We start from the raw sequence: 6,000 nt of genomic DNA on the forward strand, positions 1-6,000 counted from the left end.
TAGAAAGCAGAAAAGACACTCTCTCCACTGGACATTAAATAATTTTATATTTACACAGTGGAACACTGTAGTGGGTAAAAGAACTGTCCTCACTTAGAAACTCAACACTTAACACATCCGCATTCTTTTGTTTTATCTGACCACTACCACTTACCAGCACTAGAAGAGAAATGATATAAAGCGAGTATGCCCTTTTTACTGACTAAGGTAATAAAAGTCAGTCCAAATGTTTTACAATCTGCCAACAGGCACAAATCTCTCCTTACTCAGGTAAGTTGCTATTGGAAAGATGAATTCAGAGAATCATTAAACAGTTATGTGAGCTCACACTTGTCATTTCAACATTGCAGAATCTTGAAATAGCCAACAACAAATTGTTTTAAGATCAAATCTTCCTCCATTTTACATTTCTTTCCAGAAAACTCAAATTCCATCTATAGGAACTCAAATCCATTATCATCCTCCTCTCTGTGCTCTATCCAGATCTGGGTCTCCTATCATCACCATTTTCAGTCTCAGTCAGCACCATCACCACCAACCTCACTACCCCGTAACATCCAAGTCATGTCACCTTCTATCATGAAACCCTGTCATCCATGGGGCCACATAATTCCTAAGAGTGCTCAGAATAGAGCAGTAACTCTCAGATCACCATAGCCAGTTAATAATTTGAGGAACCAACCAGACACCCTGCAGGGACCTTCCATAACCTCATCTCCTCTCCTTACCCAACTGTCCCAAAGATAAAACTAGGGGATCAGGGCTTGCTACCACAAATTGACATAGTGTGAGAATTAATATGGCAGTGTGATATTTGGGAAATATACTAATGAAATTAGAACCTGAAAGTTGCTAAATTTTTTAGGAAATAAATTCTATAACTTTAATCTAACAAAATCGTTTCTAATTAATATATATCAACCAGCACAGTTTTCACTGAAGAATGGAAGTACTTTTTGAGCTTTACCTTGGATAATTCTTATGACATTCTAACAGTTTGAATCTTTTTTATTAGAAATTTAATGGGAAAGTTAAAAAATAGAGAGGAAAACTGATTTATTCAATGTCACAAAATAAACCAGTGGTGGAGAAAGAACCAAAGCCAAATCCATCCTAAAATAATAGGGTTCCTGGGTACACTATTCTGCCTTTGATATTTAACTACTTACCTATGAGACTTGTAAGGCTACCTAGTAGAATTTAATACTCTATTAAGGAATATATTCCCCAAATACAGTTAAGCATCTTAAGCAAATTACAAAGATGATCTTTACTAATTATCCTTCAAAAACATATATTTATCTTCCAGCCTCTAACTCTCCAGGATGAATTACTTGCTGGAGTACAATGACATCTCTTTGTTCTAATGAAACTTAACTCCTTTGGTGCCTGAGGGCTTCAGAGGTCCACAGTTTGCTCATAAATCCTGCCCATGAGGATTTATTGCCCACCATTCATGGTTCCCAGAACATGGCAATTGTTTTATAAAAATGTTATGAATAGCCACAAGAGGTGGCACACTTCTGTAATCCCAGCTGCTGGGGAGGCTGAGGCAGGAGGATCAAAAATTCAAAGCCAGCCTCAGCAAAAGTGAGGTGCTAAGCAACTCAGTGGGACCCTATCTCTAAATAAATTGCAAAATAGGACTGGGGATGTGGCTCAGTGGTGGAGTTGAATCCCCAGTATCCTAAAAAAAAGTTGTGAACATTAAAAGGTGTAATGGAAATTGGACCTAATGAGAGAGTAGAAATACTTAAACACACACACACACACACACACATATACACACCAACAAACACTCACACACTACCCTAAATTTATTATTACTAGAGACATACAAAAGATTGGTAGTTAAAATTGAGCCCCCATATCTCATTACTAATCATAAGCTTAACCATTAGCACCCTCATTCCTGGCTAAATCCCTTGTATCTAATGTCATGCTTCACTGAGCTAATTCACATCAAAACTCAGGCAACTATGGTTGTGTTATAGTCATGTGTGCACTCAGAGTGATCCTGATGACTATCCCTGTGATGACAGCTCTTCCCTAGATGCATGCCTGGATCACTGTGAGTCAGTGTAGAGCACTGAGGTTCAGCCCATCCAATGCTGCTTCTGAAGCTATCATCTTGCTCTGACAATATTATCAGTTTCCCAACATCAATAAAGTTGGCAAATATATTGAGCTACCTCTTTTAACACTGAATTACATTTACAGGAAGTTTCATCAAAAACAAAAATCAGTTTGTCACATGACCTCACAAATCATAATGGATGCATTTGAGTTTCAATTTTTGTTTCTTCTTCCTGTAAGTTTTCCTTCCCCTCTTCCATTTTTATAAAAAGAATCTGTTTTGATTTACTTTTGCACGTGAAGAGCACTCAAATAACAACACAAAGAATTTATTATAATAATGGGTTCTCTAGAATATTCTAAAATAATTTGGTAGGCTGCAACTTATTAAGATTGCCAAATATCAGATGCTATATAACTTCAAAAACCAAGACCAAGGTTCTTTAAATCTCTATCAGATGGTCTAATCCCATTATACAACCTCACAGAATCCCACACTCCCTCCTTCCTAGCACTCAACACAAGTGAATAAATAAATTATTAACTGCAATTTGTAGTTAATGTCTGTATCCTCCATTAGAATACAATCTCTATGTAGACAAGGACTGTATGTTTCTGTCATTTTCTCTGCTGTTCCTGACACTTTGCTTTCAATGGGAAAGGAAATCAGTGAATGCTAGCAAATGATCATAAGAGCAAATAAATCTGTGAGTGAAGAAATGATGTTATATTGGAGGGTCTAGCAATGCAAAGGTGAAATAAGTTTTCAGACTCCCTGGGATTTTTTCTTAGAGTGTCCTGGAAGATTTATTAACAACCTATAAAAAATGGCAAACTTACAACAATCCATGAGTTAATTATTTTTGAGAAAGGTTATGGATTCAGAAGACCAATTCTGGTGGTGAATTTTCCATATTTTGAATTTTATAACAGTCTGTGGGAATTTGTTTAATTTAACCCTTGTATATAAAAACATCAAAGTGTGTGTTTGGGTAAACAGATGAGGCAAGCAGATGCAGTCATTCCTAAACTCCACTAGTCAAAATCACAATATTTCATTTCATGAAAACATAAACCAGAAAATGTCATTGAAGGGTGACAGAAACCTCCACAGCAAACCACTGTTTTCTTGATATTTCTCGCTAACTACTGATGAAAACTCTTTGAAGTGAAAAAGTAAATATTATCATTTGATAGTACTTGGACCCAACAATGCAAATACAATTGCATTGTGTTCCACTCTGGGGGCTCCCCTGCAGGTCACACAATGCAGCAGGGCTGCTATGGAAGAACCAATGTGCCTTAGCGCAATAGCAGGCCAGGATATGGTACTGCTCTTAGGAGCTATCCACCTGTTCTTAATCTTCCTCAGATACACACACACACACACACACACACACACACACACAGAAAAAGGGCTGGCCTTTGAATGTGTTTTTGTTTCTGTAATCCTGGGGAGGAAGAACCACAAATATGCGATGGGAAACGACAATACCCAAATATCAGCTTGTTGTTACTGCTCGCATTGACATTCTTGTAAAGGATCCCATGTGGGGGTGGGGAGAAAGATTTCATAAGCAGTCTGGAGTTCCGAGTGGCGGCACAGCCAGACAAACCACCTGGGGCATCCCGGGTGGACCATGAGGCCTGAAGCTGCGGTGCGCCAACATACTCGTGAGCTAGTTCCCCTGCCCCATGGGGCCTAGGTAAGGGTCCTCCCCAGGGCCGCCATCTGCGCCCCCTAGTGTGTAAAGCAGCCCCCAGAACCGCCAAGGCCCCTCGGGTGGCGGCGCTGCTCACATTCGCGATGGGTCGGGCAGCTACTACTCCCAGTAGTTGTCCTGGCCACTGCCCTCCCGGGACATCCCCCGTCCTTGGTCGCCCTCACGGCTGTCCTGTCGCGCCGCTCACCTTGCCCAGGAAGGGCCCCTGGGAGGGGCACCTTGAGAGCCTGCCTCTTCAGTTCCACCAGGCGGGCGTTGCAGTTCTCACACCAGACGCCGCGGTCCCAGCAGGGGGGAGGAGCCGCCGCCTCTGCCAGAGCCTGGGGAACCGGTGCCAAAGCCCGGCGAGCCGCCAGGGAGCCCGGCGAGCTAGTGCTGATGCCCCGAGAGGCGGGATCGGGGATCCGGTGAAGGAGCTCGGGGACGAGGTGCCCGAGCCGGGGAACGGGGTCCCAACGAGCCCAGCGCGGAGCCTGCGCCCTCGGGGGTAGGCCGGCTCCCAGAGCGGTTCCTCCTATGCTTTCCTGTACCAGCTCTCAGGGGAGAAGGGAGCCAGGGGCTTGGTGGGCGAGCAGACCCCATTCACCTGCAGGGGGAGACACGCGGGTGTCGTGGGCCGCGAGGCGGCGGACTCCGGCTCTCTGGAGCTGGGCCGGCCTCAGGGCGCCATTCTGCCCGCCCACCGGGGCATCCGCATGCCACTGAGGCCTGGCTGAAAGCCCACGGGCTCCGGTTCCCGGCTGCTGCAAACCCTGCAGCTAAGTTGCCCTCCATCTATCTGGTTAATTGTCCTAAAGTGATTCCCCGCCTCCCGAGTGACCTCTGCTCCGGTTTCTGGGTGCCTGAGGTCAGGAGAAAGGTTTACTTGAAGGGTTTTTTAACGGTTTCTGCAGGGGGTACCCACAGATTCAGCGCCCCGTGCTTTTGGACCTGGCACCCCCACCACCTAGAAAGAACCCAGTTACAAGATGCTAGAAGACTCTATTCTGAGGGTCCTGTGACTTATGGGTTTTTATTCATTCAGGGAACAGCCCACCAGATCCTGCCGGTAAAATGAAAGGATCTCCCGGATCCCGGGAAACGATTCGTTCTACCAAAGGCAGAGAATTCATGGGAAACATTTTTTACGGCTTAACTCTGCCTAGAAGTCCAGGAATAACGCAAAAGTCATGGGTCCAGGGAAAAGAAAGGATTAAACCGACTGAAAAAAATCCGAGAGCGAAGCGAGTGTGTGGGTGTCCTCGCAACAGACCCGCCTCCTCGCACAGCACGCAGCAGAGATGTCCCTGCAGCGCGAGGAGAGCTCGGATCGGGCGCGCTGACCGCCGGCTCCTGGGGGTAGCTCTGCAGAGCCACCCTTTCTGGAGAAGGAAAGGACTCCGGCGGAGATGGGTCTGGAAAGGCGTCGGAACCCGTCACAACTTACCCCGTATTTCTTGCCTGGGTTGGAGACCGCAGCGCAGGCCGGGATCCAGGCTCCTGCCTGACATTGCGAGGCTGAGGGCCCGGCTGGGGGTGGGGTCCTAAATCTTGCTCCTGGCCGGGAAGTTACTGGTGAGTGGCCTGTGTCGGGGCTCTAATGAAACAACGCTGCGGAGCCTGGAGCTGAGGAGATGCGCTGAGCGAGCGTGGTTGGACAGAAATGCTGCGCCTGAGCCTCCCCCCTGCCGAAGATCTTTTCATCCCCGCAAGGCTTGCAGGTCTGCCTTTGAAACGCTGTGTAAAACAAATTGAGTCACAAACAGTCCGCAAACAGGCCGGGTCCTCCCCCCGCCCTTTGTTCACCAAGATCTGCCCAGAAAACCTTTACTAGAATTGCCCTACCACCCCGGGGCAAGCCAGGGAGCCTCCCTCCGGAACCACAGCCAGAGGACTGGGGACCTTCGGCCCCGCCCGCCGGCTGCACCCTAATCTGTGAAGTACTAAACCGGCCCAGGGCTGGGACAGGTGAGCCGAGGACCTAGCGGGCCCTGGAGAGCAAGGGAAACTGAGGGATTCGCTGTGCTGCTCATGAGCACCCGTACCGCGCGGGCCTGAAGAGGGGGTGTTGCCCGAAGTGGCCTTGGCCTCTCCTTGCCCGGGGTCGGTCCCCTCACCCCACTTCCACGCTTTTCTTCCCGCATCCGTGATCTGTGGGGTTTCCAGAGCACCCAGTCAACGCCCCCTGCCCTATAACCGCTCTCCCCCCCACCCACCCCTC

At 47.2% G+C, this 6,000-nt stretch overlaps 1 pseudogene; it reads right to left on the reverse strand.

Annotated features, from left to right (window-relative positions):
* Nucleotides 1-5,290, reverse strand: part of LOC143388970 (kinesin-like protein KIF26B) — a 186,538-nt pseudogene extending 181,248 nt beyond the window's left edge.
* Between the last annotated feature and the right edge of the window lie 710 nt (nt 5,291-6,000).

Source organism: Callospermophilus lateralis, unplaced genomic scaffold (assembly GCF_048772815.1).
Source record: "Callospermophilus lateralis isolate mCalLat2 unplaced genomic scaffold, mCalLat2.hap1 Scaffold_45, whole genome shotgun sequence".
Classification (NCBI taxonomy): Eukaryota; Metazoa; Chordata; class Mammalia; order Rodentia; family Sciuridae; genus Callospermophilus; species Callospermophilus lateralis.